Source organism: Elephas maximus, chromosome 3 (assembly GCF_024166365.1).
Source record: "Elephas maximus indicus isolate mEleMax1 chromosome 3, mEleMax1 primary haplotype, whole genome shotgun sequence".
NCBI lineage: Eukaryota > Metazoa > Chordata > Mammalia > Proboscidea > Elephantidae > Elephas > Elephas maximus.
Genome location: NC_064821.1, coordinates 157,607,600 through 157,627,364, shown reverse-complemented (window position 1 = coordinate 157,627,364; position 19,765 = coordinate 157,607,600). Strand labels below are relative to the sequence as shown.

General features: G+C 42.9%; 1 protein-coding gene and 1 pseudogene across 1 annotated transcript in view; both read right to left on the bottom strand.

Moving 5' to 3' along the window:
- The window catches only part of ITGA10 (integrin subunit alpha 10), an 80,828-nt gene extending 73,699 nt beyond the window's left edge, over positions 1 to 7,129 (bottom strand). The window contains exon 1 of the mRNA XM_049879873.1: positions 7,055 to 7,129. The gene's annotated coding sequence lies outside the window, so the exon portion shown is untranslated. The remainder of the gene's footprint in view (positions 1 to 7,054) is intronic.
- Positions 7,130 to 13,553: 6,424 nt separating this feature from the next.
- LOC126073325 (RNA-binding protein 8A-like) lies at positions 13,554 to 14,921 on the bottom strand (annotated as a pseudogene).
- Positions 14,922 to 19,765: the final 4,844 nt, after the last annotated feature.

Here is a 19,765-nt window from a genome sequence, read left to right as displayed (position 1 = left end):
CATAGAAACTTTAGATCATAGCCGCACATACACCTTCACTCATTGACTATTGGTGGCTATATGTGATCTCCCAATTCATCCGTAATCCCACATGAGTAGTCCTACTGTTGTCAGTTGCTGTTATTCATCTCTGACTCATAGTGGCTTTATGTGTAACGGAAACATTGCCTGGTCCTATACCTTCCTCGTGATTGTTGCTATGTTTGAGCCCTTTGTTGCAGCCACTGTGTCAGCCCACCTCATTAAGGGTCTGCCTTTTTTGGGTGACCTTCTACCAAGTGTGATGTCCTTCTCCAGCAGTCCGTCCCTCCTGCTGACATGTCCATAGTAAGTCAAACAAAGTTTCACCCTCCTTGCTTCTAAGGAACATTTTGTCTCTACTTCCTCCAAGACTGGTTTGTCCATTCTTCTGGCAGCCCATAGTATTGTCAGTATCCTCCACCAACACAACTTCCATATGTCTATTCTTTGGTCTTCCTTTTCCATCGTCCAGTTTTCCCATGCTTATGAGATGATTGAAACTACTATTCTTGTGTCAGTGAGCTGTGCGATGCTGAGCAATGGTTCATCCTTAGTGCCCTTTTTAAAGGTTAGAATTCTATCTTGAAAATCCATCTCTTCCACTTAATCTTGAATATGGAGCTGTCTATTAAGTTTGTTAAATCCTGAAACTCGAATCCCAACTTTTCAAATACTGTTCTAACACCGTACTTTATGTAAAAGAATGCTATCTTCACCACCTCACCAACACTTCTAGCTGAAATGATTTTCCTGGCATGGCTGTGATGAATTCTATGGAAAAAGAAACCTTGTATAAAATAGGTGGCCCTTAGATTTCAGACCATTTTGCAGCCACTTTGTGAAGTATCCTTTAGTAATAGTCTTTTGTTTAGTAACTGTAATAGTGAAACAATGTTAAATAAAAGTTCACATTTTCCAAATGCTGTTGGCTGCCTCTCTCTCTTTTTGGTAAGGTTCTGGATTTTTTTTGTTTCAGTCAGTAGGGTATTTTTTTTTCAGTTTCAACCTTCAGGGTTAGTCCCTTCATTCTGGTAACGCAGACTCACTATTCCTTTGATAAAAGGCAGGCTCAGTAGGTACCAGGTTCCTAGGTCAAAGGCATTCGGGGGTCATTTCAGGAGGCATGAGGGACTTTTAGGACAGGTGAAGAGTATCAGCCATAGACATACGCATTTTATGAACGACTTGGAATTATCAGTCTGCTCTGACCAACTTGGGTAATGGTCTCTGATAAGGGCCTTTCCTCATCGCTATCTTGAGTTCATATATTTCTCTATCATGAGTTCATATATATTGTTTTATTTTTGGTGCTATGCCTAAAAGAGGAAACCCTGGTGATATAGTGGTTAAGTGCTACGGCTGCGAACCAAAGGGTAGGCAGTTCCAATCTGCCAGGCGCTCCTTGGAAACTCTATGGGGCAGTTCTACTCTGTCCTATAGGGTCACTATGAGTCGGAACCACTTGATGGCACTGGGTTTTGGGATGCCTAAAAGTACTAGAGATGTTAGAAGAGCTACAAAAAGAGTGAAGGCTTCTGGACTTCAGTATGGTCCATTGTCCTCTTATTTCTGCTTTTTCTTATTTTATTTCAAGTTTACTACCTACTTTCAAGTACATGTGATACTTGGTAACTTCAGCCTACAAAAATAAATCATTTCCAACTACCCACAGTACTCCCTCACATGATTATACCACATTTAAAAAAAAAAAAATTTTTTTTTATTGAGACTCTATTTTAAATACAGTTACAGCATATGGATAATGCAAAATTTACCCAAACCAAACCCACTGCCCTCGGAACTGATTCCGATTCACAGTGACCATAAAGGACAGAGCATAACTGTCCCATAGGGTTTCCAAGGCTGTAAATCTTTACCGAAGCAGACTGCCACATCCTTCTCCCACAGAGTAGCTTGTAGTTTCAGTGCTTACCCACTGTGCCACCAGGGCTCCACAGTTTATCCAAGAAGACACTAATTTGGAGACAAAAATATCACCTTTTGTATGTGTATCACACTTGACACCACCGGTCTGCCATTGAAGCAATTATTGTCAGATTGTCAGGCTGTAAGAATGAAATTCATCTATTCCATCATCTTATGGCCCACAGATTTCAAGTGACTTTGCCGAAGTCAAAATAGCTTGTTAGTAGTACAGCCTAGACTGGGGGGGGGGGGGGGAGTAGGTAAAAACAATAATGTAACAAAAACAGGCTTTTAATTCCCAGTCCATACCTAAAATTTGCTTCATCTAAACAAACCTTACTGTGTAATTCTACTACACTGTGGCAATAGGCTTCTTAAAGCTTGGGGTAACCGAGGTCCGTCTGTAGAACATACTGTTAGGAGTATTTTTTTGTCTTACAGCTACAGTCAGACTGTATTTTAGTAGTTATATTTCTGTTTTTGAGGTTTTATGGATGCAATCTTAAATGTGAATTTACCTATAGTACATTCTCATTGTATAGACTGAAATTAATACCCTTCTTAGCTTCCTTCCAGACCTAAGAATCCTCATTCTGTAGTCTCAGAGATGCTGCTTGTTCTATCCATACCTGCAACAGCCCTTTGTGACTCTGGAAGGACTGCTTTAGACTTAGCTTTTTCCTACATTTCTAGCTCCTTTTCAAGATTGAGATTCGAGCTATTCTCTGCACTTCTAGCTCCTTTCCAAGATTGAGATTGGATTTACTGGTCCTCAAGGTGAGGGGTTCCCTTTATATCCAATTTTGACATCCATTCCACAACAAAGCCAAGGTAAAAAGTACACATCTGATTATATCACTCTCTACCTTTTAATTGTTTAAGTTTCTCCACGGCCCTCAGTATACGGTACAAGTTTAATATATATGAGCTGGCCCTTTCCCTCCAAGCCCATTACTCACCATTTTTTTTTACCTCACACACCTCCAACTTCCTCAGCAACCACTTTGAAATGCTCTATCCTCCACTCTCCCCAGCATTCTTGCTTTAACTTGGCTAACACCTATCCATTTTTCAAGAAGCAAATTTTAACATCTTGGCAAAGTTTTTCCTGACTGTTCAAGTCTGGGTCAAACATCCTTCCATTGTTCTTAGGCTCCTTATGCTTACCTTTAATTTTATACTTTTTCAACTGCACACAATATTGTAAACATCTCCTCATTTGTCTCCTGCACTGTTCCGTAAATTTTTTGAAGACAGGACTCTGTTGCTTATCAAAGAAATAATTTCACTGGACCATATGAAAACAGGCAAGGATGACTTTTATTCAAAAAGGACTATTGTAACGGAGGGGAAAGGAATAAATGGGGAGAAGATGGAGCACTGTGCTGGGGGAGGATCACCACAGCGGGAAGGGTGGGACACCAGAACTAAGTGTGAGCTCCAACTCCGGAAAGACAAAGAACTAAGTGCTTTTAAAAGAAAGTTGGGGGGACTGACTGCTGGGATGGGTGAGTGATTTACTAAGGTTGAGATTAGGGCCATTTTGTTCAGAATGTTTACTTTCCTTTTGACAAGGTCAGATGGATCCAGAAGACAGAGGTGGAGGGAGAAAAGAGTGAGGCTGAAGGAGACAGGAAGGTTGAGGTAAGAAAGAAAAATGGCTCTTCTAAAGTTATTTAAAGAGATTAAGTCTCTCTTGCTCAGCTGGCTAACACCTATCCATCTTTCAAGAAGCAAATTTCACAGTAACATGCACAAGAGTGAGGGATTTCCTTAATAAAGGTCTCATATAAAATTCAACTTTCTCAGTCCCCCCCTTTTGTTCAAAACAAGGATATTCATACCTTGTTGAATAATCAATAGGGATTATAGATTTCTTGACTGGAGCAAGCAGGGTTTAAGAAATAGTCTCCTGATGACTCTTGCTGGCACTCAAAGAGGACAGTCCCTTGAAGCACAGTTAAGAACATACTTTAAGACTCTGTATATTTTTGAGGCTAGAGTCCCAGGCTTCTTGTAAGGTACCATCAGTTAAGAACACGGGAACTTCTCATTTGACAGAACAGTGCTTCCTCCCGCCCCCGGGCCAATATATCTACTGGCAAAACTTTACTAAGGTCTCAATTAATTTCAGTGGCCCCCTTTGGGCTTCTGGAACATTCCCAAACTAATCCACCTAAGAGAAGCCCTGAAACAAAAGGGAGCAAAATTTTTAGATGTACAGTGGTCTGCTTACTTGCCTGGTATAAAGGAATCCAAGAAATAGCTCAGTAAGTCAGACCTCAACAACCCTACTGAGGCTCTTAAAGTCTTCAGAAAAACTTTTCTGAGCCTGAATCCTCTCAAGAATCCTCCACAGCTCCCCCTTATTTCTACCCTAATGTCCCCTTATACGCCCTTCTCCCAGGCCCTACCTTCTGCAGATGAGGCTCAGGGTATGACTGGCACTTGCTCTCAACCGAGGCTGATGGAGAAAATAACATTTAAACCTTGGTCTCAATCTGAACTTCACGCCATATCCCCAAGAGGAGAGGGAAATATTTGCTGAACAATTTAGAATTGTCCTATGAGCATATTCTCCAGGATTCCTTGGTTATTACTGGGCCTGAAGATGCTTCCCTGTGGTTTGAAGAAGCCAAATGGACTTCTATCTCTGGGGACCTTAAAGGATCTCAGACCACCCGAGTCCCATCACAAAGTGTGAGAATTAACAGAAAAGTATATAGATGTCATCCCATCGGTTTACTCCACTAAAACTGATTGATTGCGTATTCAAATTATAAGCAACAAAGGGATAAAACTGTGGCAAACTTTTGACACCACCTGGAAAACATGTACCAAGAGCATTCAGGGCTTGAACTTAATCAAATAGCCTCTGCTCTGGTCACAAGTTTTTTAAGTGATTTCTAATCTGAGCTTCGTGACACATCTGTTGTTGTTAGAAGCTCCTGATTCCAACTCACAGCAACCCCACGTACAACAGAACAAAACACTGTGCAGTCCTGCTCCATCCTCACAATCACTGCTGTGTTTCAGCACACTATTGCAGCCACTGTGTCTATCTTGAGGGTCTTCCTCTTTTCTACTGACCCTCTATTTTACCAAGCATGATGTCCTTCTCCAGGGGCTGCTCCCTCCTGATAACATGTCCAAACTATGTGAGACTAAATCTCATCATTCTTGCTTCTAATGAGCATTCTGGCTGTACTTCTTCCAAGACAGACTTGTTCATTCTTCTGACAGTCCATCATATATTCAATATGCTTCACCGACACCATAATTCAAGGGCATCAATTTCTTCTTCAGTTTTATTTCTTGTCCAGCTTTCCCATGCATATGAGGTGACTGAAACACCATGACTTGGGTCAGGCGCACCTTAGTCTTCAAAGTGACAGCTTTGCTTTTCGACACTGTAAAAAAGTCTCTTGCAGCAGACTTGCCTAATGCAATGAGTGGACTGATTTCTTGACTGCTGTTTCCATAAGCATTGATTGTGGATCCAAGCAAAATGAAATCCTCAAGAACTTGTCTTTTCTCTGTTTATCATGATGCTGCTTACTGGTCCCATTGTGAGAATTTTTATTTTCTTTATGTTGAGGTATAATCCACACTGAAGGCCGTGGTCTTTGATCTTCATCAGTATGTGCTTCAAGTCCTCTTCATTTTCAGCTAGCAAGGTTGTGCCATCTGCCTATCACAGGTTTTTGAGTCTTCCTCCAATCCTGATGACCCGTTCTTCATATGGTCCAGCTTCTCGGATTATTTGCTTAGCACACAGATTGAGTAAGTATGGTGAAATGATACAATCCTGACTTTAAACCACACAGTATCCCCTTGTTTTGTTCGAACAACTGCCTCTTGGTCTACATATAGGTTTCTCATGAGCACAATTAAGTGTTCTTGAATTCCCATTCTTCGCAGCATTATCCTTTTTTGTTGTGAACCAGTCAAATGCTTTTGCACAGTCGATAAGACACAGGTGACACATTACAGAACAATTATGTTGACTGGCAAAATACAGATTATGTCCAAGCTCCAGATTAGCCCAGTGTGCCTTCCTCCAGCATCGTTTAAGGTTATGGGCTCTGAGATGACTGGAGGAAGAATCAAAAGACACAGAAGTGGTCATGCCGGAATGGATATTCTACTGTAGGGCTGAAAAACCTATCATATGATGCTGTTCAAGACAGTCCAGTGAACAATCTTTTCCAAAGCAACAAAAAACACGCTAATGAGAAGGGAACCAGCAACACTGAAAAACTCCATCATGGCTGTCGCATGGGCCAGTCCGGAAAATAGGAGACGGCATGATTAATCTGGACTTCCCAAAAGCAATGGCGAAGATATAATCCAGAAACAGGAAGCCAGGTGGTACTGCTTAAACATCACAAGCAAGGTGAGGATAATTATAATGAGAGGGAAGATCACAGTGGCAGCCAGAACGCTGAGTTGAGAAAATGGTTAATAGAACAAGGCATCCTTAGGGGACAAGATAAATAACAGGCAAAAACGGCAAAGTTCAATCTACACAATCAAAAGAAATCAAGCATGGATGATCAGAAGGCTGAAGGCAGCCATGATTAAAAGGAAAAAAAAAAAAAAGCCATGATCTCTTGGCAAAGTTTCCAAATTTAGCTGTTTTTCAGACTTGGAATATAAGGACTCAGACAGGGTCCCCAGGAAGGACCCTGTAACACCATGGCAACTGTATATGGTAGAGATTTTCCCACTTCTTTCACAAAATGACCTAAAGCCATTTATCTGGCTACTACACACTGGGTATTTCCCATTCCCTAAACATTTCTACACTACTGGACACTGTATCCATACTCAGCGTTGAGTGGCCCAGGGAGCAGGTGTAGGCGATGAGCAGCCAGGTTAAACGGGGAGCAGAGACCAATGGGCTAGGATCATAATGTTTGCATGAAGCGGTCAGAGAGGCCAACGAGAGCCCAGAGCCATAGCCAGAGAGAAGCAGTGAGGAGCGCTGATCTCAGTCTGTCTGCCTGCTTTTGACTCATAAACTCTCCTGGCTTCTGTCAATGTCATGTACTCAGAGCCCCAACCACAGATGATCCCCTTCCTGTGCTGGATCCAGATGTCTAACCTGTGGCCCTCTGCCATGCAGATACACAGCTGTGTTTCCACTCCTGTCCTGAAATCTCATTCACAGACATGTCTGGAGGGTCAGCTTACTCTTCCACATCATCCCTCCTACACATCCTCCTCCCCAAACTGAGGGACAAAAGAGGGAGAGGGCCTTTCTGCAGCCCCAGCATAACCATTCCTTTCAAATTCTCCCATAACCAGGGCCACAGGGAGAACAAGAGAGGGCTAGGTACCACTGTGTCTGAGTCTCTTCTTGTCTTTCCATCTCTTCTTGTCTCCCAGTGTCACTGTCACACTCTCTCCAATGTTTCGGTCTCTGGTTGATCCCAGCCCTGGAAACCTCATTGGTAATTAAGTGGGTGGGGCAGCTTGCCTGCCCACACATGTGGTTTGCCATCCTTCCTTGCCAAGAGTCCCACTGCCCCAAAGTTTCCCATGACCCTCCTCCTTTCTAACTCACCCACCCTCCCAACTGCCCCTCTGCCTACCTCCATGGCTTCCCCAACCCTTGGCCCCCTCTAAAGGGCCCCGTCATGTCCTGGCTGATTCTTTCTTTCCCACCCCACACCTTTAAACTCAGAGCTGGTATTTTAAGAAACAATATACAGGGCACTGGGGAGGAAAAAAATGCAGGCCTTCTTGTCCCTCCCAGGGTTCTCTCCCCCACTGTCTTACTGCTTCCTTTCAAGCAACCCTTTCTCAGGCCACCACCATAACCACAACTGGCTATAGCTCTATCCCAAGCCACATCCATTTTCAAAAGAATGTTCTGAATGTGAAATTTTTGCATCCGGGATACTGACAAGGGATGTATGACCAGCACTGTTGCTAATTGGTTAAATAAACTCAACAGTTCTGACCACATCAGTAAGGATGTCATGCCTCAGGCCCCTTCGACCTCCAAAAAACCTTTGCCTCTGAGTCAATTCCAACTCACAGTGACCCTATACGACAGAGCAGAACTGCTCAATAGGGTTTCCAGGGCTGTAGATCTTACAGAAGCAGACTGCCACATCGTTCTCCCGTGGAGAGGCTGCTGGGTTGTAACCACTGACCATCTGGTTAGCAGCTGAGCACTTACCCACTGTGCCACCAGGGCTCCCTAGAATGTGGAAATAGGGAGGGAAGGGTAGACAACAGAAATCAGAATAGCTGCATGGAAGGTCTTTTCCATTTCTTCACTCCTCCAGGACTTAGAACAAAAATTTTAAATAACTGGACACAAATCTTATCCCAGAACCTAGACAGCTTCAGACCCCTGCTAGTTTCAATATTAAAGCCATCAAACGTGTGGGCATAAGACCCCAAGGTTGTACATGTACCAACACACATACAGTCTATAAAAATACAGAGTCACTGTTGACCTCCCACCCTAACGCCTAGAGAATCTCAACCCTAAAGGTCCCAATGCCAGGCCCATACACCTTCCACTCCCAACAGAAGCCAAGAAGTTAAGCTCCGTCACCGGTCAGGAACATCAGCAGCAAGGACAGGTGAGGCATGAGGGGGAGCTCCATGCCTGGATGTTCTTCTGTCCGTATGAGAAGTCTTCTGTGCCTCTGTCCCTCTCATTTTCTGTTTTCTTTACTTTCCCTCCCATCCTGCCCCCTCCCATTGGCAGCTAAAAATAAAGCTGGAAGGAATGCGAGGAGTGATGGTGGGGAACTGTGGGAAGCCCCAGACCAAGGGAAGCAGAACTAAGTGCTTTCAGTCTATAGTAGTCCCCCCTTATCTGTGAGGGATACGTTTCAAGATCCCCAGTGAATGTTTGAAACTGTGGACAGTACAGAACCCTAGGTATGTTTTTTCTATACATACATACCTACGATAAAGTTTAATTTATAAATTACACAAAGAGATTAACAATAACATAATAAAACAGAAGCACTTTACGTCTTCTCCTTGACGTGTCTGAAATGCCAGCACCTTTACTCTTGCTCTTTGGGGCCATTATTAAGTAAAATAAGGGTTACTTGAACACAAGCATGAACGAGGTTGACCGTAGGTAACTGAAGCCACAGAAAGTGAACCACGGATTAGGGAAGACTATTGTATTTCTCTGCCTTGGTGCCGAACCCCAGAGGTCTCATCGCAAAATAACAAAGAGAACGCACTTCTTGACCACGTCTGCTGTTTCTTTCTTTTCCTGTTTTTTATCCTTTGTTGCTCCCAATTCAATAATGATTTTCTCAGATTTGGAATGGAAGATAGGAGCAGTAGATTCTTTGATAACCATATCTATCCCAACCTGCGATATGGAAGATGAAATTGCTGATAACACTCATACCACATCCCTGCTTACCCAGGGGAGTCCCAACCTGTGAAACCACAGCCACAAACTAAGCCTTACCAGCCCCATTCCACTTGCTTCTATTTGTGGTACTTACTCTATGCTTCCTGGTGGTGTTTTAGCTTTTGGAGGGATCATAAACTGGTGTGGGATGGGTTTGTGGAACCAGATTACTTTACCATTAGACTCCATCTCCTCACCTGGGCTGTGAAGTCCTTGAAGCTGCATCCATGGAGCTTCTTAGCATCTTGTACCTCCGCCATCTTGTATTATGTCCTGCACATGGTAGGTAATAAAATTCTGCGGATAAAAAAAAATGTTGAAATGGTAAATGTTTTGATTTACACACACATATATACAAACACACATACATCAAACACACAAAAAATCTGTGGATGCTGCTACTAGTGGACAATCCCATGGAAAACGCAAACCATGGTGACAAAAATAGGGGTCTCGGGTAACCAGAACACAAGAGACCAGACCAAACGTGGATGAGCCAACTGATCCTTCATTGGCTGGCCTGGAAGGCTTGCTTTCCATCTTGGGCACAGACCACGGCTATTTACAGACTCACTGTACGGTATTTACAGCAAGATGCCAAAAACGCCATTCTGAGTAGGCAAAGAAGGGGTAAGAATAATCTGGGGAACAAATCCCTGAAATCAAAGTGGAAGCAGAAATATGTAGTAGTGATTCAAAGGAAGGATAAGGGTCAAGTCATGAGGGAGTTTGGTGAGATAGACATGAGGAAGATAATATATTAAACTGCCCTTGGAACAGAGATGTAGGAGAGTGCACTGGGACATAAAGTCTTAAAATTATGGAGTTTGGGGGAGGGCGGGAATCTACCACAACCGACCTCTGTGAGAAAAAGAAGGCAGTTGGAATCTTGCAGACCGACCCTTCCATCACCCCTTCTTTTCCCAAAAGGTAATGCTGCTGATTAAATTCCGAGGACAGGGGACTGAGAAGGTGAGAAAGAGACGTATACACACAGAATCTTGAAGATATAAGAGGAACAATGTAAAAAAATCGAGGGAAACATAGACAATGTAACAGAAGAGGAAAAGAACAAAAGTTGAGGCAGATTTGGACATCAGACTCATCCAAACTGACTTCAAGAGTCACCTTTCCTCTCCTCACCTCATCATCCCCAAAGCTTCTCCCTCCACCCACTTCATCGCTGGATCTAACTTCAACCAAGGGGTAGAGTTAGAACAAGGCTGGTACGTCATGGGTGATCTACAACGCCATCTCATCAATTCAGGTCCCCTCCTTATCCTGCACCAGAATGTCAGGGCTTGAGTCATAGCCAGGGACAGATTAGGATGAGGACAGGATAAGGAACATGAGGCCCCAAAGCCCCACAATACTGGGGCCACAGCGCCAGAAGCCTAGTTTGTCCAGTGGAATTAAGAGATCACGAGCATTTCCGACCACATCCAGCAGAAGCAGGGGATGATCTCGAAGGACCCGAGTAGGATTTGCAGCCAAAGCTTCAGAGGTAGTTGGGACAGACTTCCTTCTGGAGTTCCTGGTTCCTCAGTTTCAATTCCTTCTGGGGCTCCTCCCCCAGAACCCTTCAGTCGCTGGCTATGAGCTGCAGACTCTTGTTCCATCAGTCGGCCAATCTCACAGGCATCCTGACTCAAATTCATGATAAGGGAAAAGAAATAGTACCTGGGATACACAGGGCACAAGGGTCAGTGAAAACATGTATACTTACTTTAAACATCCCTACTTCAACATTCTCTTTCCCCTTAGTGATGGAAGGGATTACACCAGAAACACTAGAAGTGAATGTTATTGCCCACTTTTAGAAATGTTCTCCCACCTCCCTAAAATTAACAAGTGTCTATGTGTACCTTAAGATCCTGGCTTAAAATTACTGAGTACTATCACATTAATATTTCTCTTTTTCATTTTAAGTATTCTTCTTTTAAAATGTCCCATAGAGGGTCGCTATGGGTCAGAATTGACTTGACGGCAACAGGGTTTTTTTTTGGTTTACAGTTAAAACAACTGACCTCTGCCACCACCAACTAGTTTTGTGCAAACAATGCCACCACTAGTCCTCAAGAGACTATTTCTTAAACCGTTTCGCCCCATCAACAGATGTATAATCTCCCTAGGTTGTTCAACAACAAATGAGCATCACTCATTTTGAACAAATGGGAAAGTGACAACATTGAATTTTACCTGAGCCCTCTGTGAAACAATTTCCTCACTCTTCTGTCTTCTTTAGAACAGGCCTTTCCTTTCCTTTCTTCTCTCATTCAGCCTAATACTTGTCTTAGTATGATAAAAAAAAGTATTGGGGATAGTTAATAAGTACTTATTTTTGTAATATCAAGTTCCCAAGTATCAGAAGTATTTGAGAGAAAGCTTTTTACAGTACATGGTAAATCGCAAATAAAACGGGCGAGAGGAATACTGTGACACAGCAGGGTAGGTGGAGAGGGAGACCATTTATAACAGTCTTCAACTCCACTCTAGCTGTTCCTGTTCCGTACCATCCAACTAGCTAGCCCAGTCCACTTCAGTGTGGCACCAAGGGCAGCTTTAAGGCTGAATGGTAAGAGACCACCTATAACCTCTTCACCTTCTGCTGCCGTGGCCATCAGCTATAGCCATGTCGTCCTCGGTGTGTCCGTGCTCTGGACAAGGAAAGGGAACCATGGTGAGATTCCAATCCCAGGCCCTAATCCTCACCCCCAAAGTTGTTGCCTCTAGCCTAATGACCTAGCTTTCTACCTGACAGCTGTCAGTCACTAATCCAAAGTGAGACCCTCACCGTATCTCTAGCACCTGATGCTACAGGTCATTTTACTAAATGCATTTGATTCTAAGCAGTCTCTAGTCCTCTGAAGTCAAGTTAGCTGGACACGGATTCGGGAGTAAAATGGTCTGCATTTCCCTATACTTTTTAACACCAAAGTCTGGAGGGAGATGTGGGGACTTCACATATAACGCAGCAACGTGATCAGAAACCATTCCTCAGCATGTTGGCCACAATCCCTGGGGGAAGGGGATCACGCAGTCTCAAGCAGGGAAGGGGAAGGGGTGTTGCAGTATTTATTTCCAGTGGTGGGGGGAGCTCACTCTCATTGTCACTTCCCCTCCACTAATTCATCTTATACTCCTTTCAGAAGCTGAGTGGCTCTGAACCAAGGATATTTTCTAGATTCTCAGCCCCTTCCAATGGATCTGCGCTCCACTGCTCCTTAGACAATCACCCTCATGTCCGCCTGGGGGCCCTGTGACTGGCCCTCCTTCTCTTGCTGACCTTCGTCCTCTGCTGTACACCTTATTACCTGCTGGGTCTGTGGTACTGGTTCTCTTCCACCATGCTAAAAACCCCCAGCCTCAGCCACATCCTTTTTCTCTTTGGCCTCCTCAATGCTGCTCTGGATCCTCTACTCTATGGGGCCTTCACACTTGGCTGCCGAAGAGGGAACCAAGAACCGGGCACAGGGTCCTCCAGGGAAGAAGGGTCTGGCAGAATGCCCGAGACAGCTAGAAGCACACACGAATGTAGCAGCAAGTAGGGCATGAGAAACAAACAAACAAAAAAAAACATTCACTACAACATCCATTTGCTCAGGACAGACTATACAGGAACAGAATAAATATTCTCTAATACCACAAACATATCTCACTGCTACTCTTGGTTTTTTAACTTCTAAGAAAAATATACCCAGCAGCGTCATTTAAGACTACATCCAATGTAAAATCTCACATGGAATTCAGTTCCCAGGAGAAGTAATTTAACAATCACCCATACTACCTTATTGTAAATAGCACCCCAGAATTTTCACTTCCAGTTACAGCAGAAAACAACTTTAAATACAAAAAACAAAACTGGGACATTTATTCACAACTCAAACACAGGCGGGGGAGGGTGAGGGATTAAATATAACCACAGCAAGTTCTAGCCCCGCTCAACTTCTTCAAGGCTGCATGATCAAATGGAACCTCGGCAGAGAACACCTGGACAACAGAGGACCTGTTAGCACCACCTCCAATCTGGACTTGTGCTGTGACTTCGGCCACCTCTAGGGAAAAGGGGAGAGAAGGGGGCGCATCAGAGTGATGACATCATATAAAGCCCTTGTTCTGTTCCACTCACATTCCCTTACCAAGACAGTCACTCCCCTCTCCACCATACCTCCTCTTGTTCTTGGACAGACCCCAAACAAAACGTCTATCGACACTGATGGGCTGGCTGTCCCATCGAATCCTGGCCACTGAGTCCCTCCACGGCAGCCTGGACCTCCTTGTATGTTTCATACTCAACTAGAGTATATCCCTGGGGGATGTAAAAAGACAGATATCGAAACTCTCCTATGTCACCAAGAATCACTGGGTATCATCTTCCACATATTTAAGTTCAACTTAAACAGAAAAATCTACAAGCTTAAACAAATTAACGTATGTCATTTAACCCTGTTGTCCATGTAACACATCTGTTTTTCTGTATCTGTTTCTTTACCATGCCTAAAACAATCAATTTCCAATGTCATTTCCTTCAACTTTTCTCTTGGTGAAGCGTATCAAATACAAAGGAACACGCCACTAATTCTAAGGGTTATATGGGAAGGCAGGCAATGAAATGTCACACACCTTCAGATATCTTGTTCACCTGTTCAGGTTGAGGTGGATATTTTTTATTTCCCCATATTCTGCAAATCTGTCATGGATGTCTTCTTCGGTGGTTTCCTCACGCATTCCAATAACAAAGACAATCCAGCCTTCAACAGCTGTCAGTGTGGCAGTGGGGAAGACAGAGATGGTCCAAACGCAAGGAAAAAAAAAAAACTCTAGATAAGACTGTGAGAGTAAAGACACTGCAGGCTCCACTGTTTTCTTACGCTATCTCTGACCTCATTCCTACACGGTTTTATCTTACAGGTCCTAACTGCTTAAGGGCACAGAACCCCACAGGTTCCACTTCACTCACAGCACTGTGGTCCGGGTTCACGCCATCCTGCTCCACGCTGTCATAGTCTTCACGCATCCGAGCTCGGGACCCCTCTTCTGTAAGGAATGCACACCAGATCACCAGGAATTCCCCTCTTATCCCACCATTCCCCATGACTCTGCAGGGGGGTCTCCAAAACTCGTAGCTCCCGCCCTCCTAGACCACTGCACCCCATTTTCCCCACACTCGCTCACCGAAACCAAAGCCGTGATCTTTCCGTTTCTTTGCTTTTTCTATTGATGGTCACAAAAAACAAGAGAATGAGTAACAAAGACAAAAACCATTTATAAAAACTGCCTATTTTTCAAGACAATATCTAAAGTGAGAATCCCACCGCCTGCAGTCCCAGTCCCTTCCCGGTCCCAGCCCGTCCTCCCAAAGGGGGTGGAGCCTCTAATCCTGGCTCCCACTCTCCCCTCCGGGGAGAACGGAGACTATGCTTTCCTAGGACACTCTTCCCTCGCTCCTCCCCCGCTTCCCGCAGCCGCCTCTACTGTCCTCACCGTCCCCATCCTCATCCATGGGGAAGTCCTCGTCCCCGGCCTCATGAAAACCCAGCACCTTCGATACCCTGCCTTTGTTCTAGCTCTCGTCCACGCCACCCAGGCTCTAGGCACCTGGGAAACTGTCGCGGAGCGGAAAGGTCACCAGTCAAGTTGACCAATCAAAAGCCAACTCTAAATTCCTTATCCGGCGCAGTGTAAAATACGCAAATAGAGGCGGGTCTCAGTCGGGAAGACAACGGAAGTGATCCGGTAGCCATCTTGGGCAGGTCGTGAGCTGGCTGCAGCAGCAGCACTGTGACGGTCAAACTATGGGGGAGTAGGCGGGGCCAGCCACTCCCACTTAATAAAGCCACGGAGGAGGACGGTTGGCAGTCAAGTCCAGCCTAATTTTTTAGAGAATTGCTTTCAGTCGCTTTTTACCCCATGTAGCATATGGGGGTTGAAGGAAGTTTTTCCTGTCAAAACTTTCAGGTTTATACCGTTTCCGAGGAGCAGTATAATCTGTGAAAACAGTTTTTTGTTTTTTTTAATCTTAAATAGTTCAGTCAGTAATAATGGGTCAAAAAGCTACTTTGTAATGCACTGCAGCACGGAATATCTTTCTTAAGCTAACAAACCTTACTGCTGTTGAAATACAATTGGTGAGACCGGTATCAATGTTTTTTTAAGTTAAACTGCTCCCAAACTCTCCTTACCACCTCTGAGGAGTCATGGCCTTAAACATGCTTGGTGTAGGTATTCCATGTCTGAAAACCTAGGGTTTAGGCAAAATGCATTTATCACCAAAATTGTGTAATCCCAATGTAGGCCTTCAACACTAGTGGACCGCAAGTTCAGTTATTTATTTATTTATTAATCAAACCTATGAATGCTTGTGATTATGGCTAGTATCAGAGGAGATGCTGGCAATACAAGGACAAATAATTGCATTATCTACAATCATTTCTGTTATGATTGGTATCAGAGACAGTGCTATGACAGTACAAAGTGAATTTCTAATAGGACTCAGGAAAAGGAAGATGAATGTTAGGAAGGGCTTTGCATTAGAACTAGGCCTTTAAGGCTTTTTCAATCAAAGCAGTTGTACTGACGCTAGGAGATATACTAATCCACTCTCCTCAGTAGGTAGAGTGATCCTTTTCAAAATCAGTATTCACATGACTACTAAAAATCTTTCTCTTGCTTTCTGTTGGATTTAGAATAAAAATTCAAACTTGCACAGCCTGCTCTGCCTATGTCTCTAACCTCTCCCCCACTACCATTCTTCCCCTCACCTGTGAAGCTCTTGCTACACTTTCCCTCTACTATGGGCTTGCATGCTCTTCCCCATCTCAGGGTTTTTGCACCTTCTGTTCCTGATGCTCTTTCTCCATCTCTTCACATGCCTGACCATCTTCATCCTTTAAGTCCCAATACTACTCTCACCTGAAGGCATCTTCTCCACCTTCCTATTCTTCAACCTGTTTATTTTCATCAAACCCGTTGCCGTCAAGTTGATTTTGACTCAGTGACCCTACAGGACAGAGTAGAACTACCCCACAGGGTTTCCAAGGAGCTGGCTGGTGGATTCGAACTGTTCACCTTTTGGTTATCAGCCTGAGCTCTTAACCACTGTACCACCGTGGCTTCTTATTTCCATCACAGAACTTAAATTAGAATCTTTAATTACCTTGTTTACTTTTAACTTGTTTAATGTCTGTTTTTCCCCTTAGAATGTAAGCCTCAGAGCAGAGACTCATAAATTTACAACTGTATCTCCAAACTTTATCTAAGTGCCTGGCTCATAGTAGACATGTGGTAAATATTCATTGAATGGGTGAGTATCAGAATGGCAAGAAATTCTATATGGATGATGTTGCATGACTGGGAAATTAAGCCGGAATTACAGTTTAGGGTCAAAATGTATGCCACGCTTAGGGTTTTGGAATTTACCCTGTAAGCAAGAAATTTCTCTACTTCAAAAATAAGTATTTATGATCTTTAATATGTGCAAATAGTCTTTTACTATTTTTTTACTTAGTATTTTTCCTTAAATAGACTGACTTTTTAAACATAAATTTACATTAAAAGAAAATTTTAATATTGCTACCATAAATGGAAAACTATTATTTTTCTACTAGAAATTGAAATAAAAGCCTAACAACTAAAACTAAAAAATGTTTGTCTATCTACCATCTAAAATCATCTCAGGTAACACCAAGGATTCACATCTAAGACTTTAGGAAATACTGCTGAATGTGAAGATGGGTAAATGATGGTTTAAGCAAGTGTTTTAGAAAGAAATCTGTGGGTGATGTGGAGGGAGTTAAGAATGGAGACAGAGACCTGTTAGGAAGCTATTACAGTGGTCCAGCCCAGAGATCCTAAGGACATGAACTGTAGGAGATAGAGTGATTGGATAACAGTAGGGAACACGAAGTGAACCTGAGGTTTCTAGCTTAGATAACTAGGTAGGTAATGATTCCAATAACAGATATGGGGAGTCAAAGAGGATCAAGTGTGGAGAAGATGAGTTTTATTTTTAACATATGAGTTTAAAGTTCTTGTGGCATATTCAGGTGGTAATGTCCAATAGGTGGAAATATAAAGCTCAAAACAGGTTAACACAGAAGACACAGATTTGAGAATAATGTATATAGTGGAGTTGAAGCCATTACGCAGGTAAGAATGCCAGTGGGAGTGGGTAGAGCTATTGGAGAAAGGGCCAAGGACAGAACCCAAAGTCCCCACAGGTTTAGAAAAGGGAGAAAGGGCTGGGCAGGCTCCCTTTTCCCAGTAGTACAATCTTATTTCTACCTGCCCCCCCCCAAAAAAAAACTAATAAAAAATTCACTTTTAGTATATATGTGAGAGAAAGGGTCATTTTTTTTTTTAACTCTTCTGATATATACCCATTGCTGTTCAGTCGATTCCGACTCATAGCGACCCTATAGGACAGAGTAGAACTGCTCCATAGGGTTTCCAAGGAGCAGCTGGTAGATTTGAACTGCTGACCTTTTGGTTAGCAGACATAGCTCTTAACCACTGCACCACCAGGGCTCCAATAGGTTTCAAGAAAGAGTCAATCTGGCTCACTAGACAAAATTCTATTTTTAATTGTATAAAGTTATACACATAAGTACATAGAAAATACTGAAAAGATAAGAAAACCCTTTAACACCAAATGGACAGATTAGGGTACAATTTTTCTCAAGTTCTTTGAGATCTTAATGGTTGGTGTTCGAGAAAAATAATAAGCCCAGGAAATCCAAAGAAAAATTCTTGCCATAATTCATACCCCTTAACACTTCTTCCCAGAGAAAGGAGCATAGGAGAATTTGGAGGGTTTATGACTTCTGGGTTATGAACAACAATAAAAATAGAATAGACACACCTATTATTTAATGCAGATTAGTAGCCTCTACTCCATCCTCACATGTGCTTCATAGAGAGGGGCTTGAAGAATTCAAGGAAGCCCCTTTCAAGCACTAACACAACCATAGCTGGATTACTTTATATCTGACCCCCTATGTCCTGATCACCAAGATGATTTCAAAAGCAAGAAAGCTGCCTTTCGTCTTGTCCATATCTGATCCACAATAGCAAACTGAGAGCTACCTCCTATTTCTAAAAGCAAAGTCTGTATAGTTGTTAAATGGAAAGCCCAACTGCAGGAGCAATAAACTTCCCCAAGCTCAATTTAGAAAATACACTGAGCAATATATTATAAAGCAGATCACAGAAATAAGGAGAAAATATATCTTTGATAAAAATCTCAAAATATTCTCTAAAAGGAAAATTTCCCATGAGAGAGGAGGGGGAATATCACAGTATTAAAACACAACTAGCTGACCATTGATTCTCTTTCCCCCTTGTAGTCTCCCAAGGTTCCAATTAGGAAATGTCATAATACCAAAGTCTCACCTAACTTTCTGGATCAACTCATTTTCTAATAATCAGTGTGGAGGAAGAGTAAAACATTGAAAACAAATGAGAATCTAAGGTTACATACATCTACGGTAGTAAATAGCAGCAACTTGGTGGAAACGAGTAGAACATGGCCCTTACCAAATAGGACAGATAATGTTTCCAAAGAGTAAAATGATGGGAGGAAAGGAAGAAGGAAGAACTAAATACAGGGCTTGACTAAGCTGGGTGAGCAGTGGAGGACGAGTAAGAAAGGAATATTTCAAGATTAAGCAACTTTAACCCTGACCTCTTCTGCAGCGTGGAGTGCACCCAGAAATCTGGAGTACTGATATGGTATAGATACACCTCGGGGGCAACCTAGATAGTAAAGCCCCATGAATTATGTTTATAATTCCTTTTGTTCCTGGGAACTTTCTCAGGAGTAATTTAAAAATAAACCAGATAATAAGGCAAGCCTCAATAATAATGAAGCCTAAAAATAAAGTAGCATTTGGAGGTAGGGAAGGAGTTGGGTGGTAGAGGTGGTGATGGTGGGGTCTAGGGTGGGAAAGATCTAATTACTGGAGGAACAACTTGGTACCAAGCCAAGCAGGTTTAGCTCAAGGCTTCATACTCATGCTCTGTTTGAATCTAAAAGAAAGCAAGAATGAGGGTGAGTGTGGGGCACATACTCCTTATTCAGGCTACCTGTCCTTTTAAAAGATGGAGATGTGAACACTTAGTCAATCATTCTGTGCTACTGAAATTTGGGATTATGAGAGCCAGCAAAGCTCCAAAGACAGCCTTCTCATAAACTGGAGTGGGGATGTTTCCAATGAAACTACATCCAAATGCTGGAAATAAGAAATGGGATTTTTTAGCACATAGGAATCCAGGTGTAGAATTTATACATATATATATATATATATATCTATATTTGAAAGTATAAAATTGAGAAAGTATGTACAGAAAGCATCCTAAGTCTTAGAAAGGAGACATAAAAAAGGACCAGGAGAGGATGGGATGTACGTGGGTAGATGC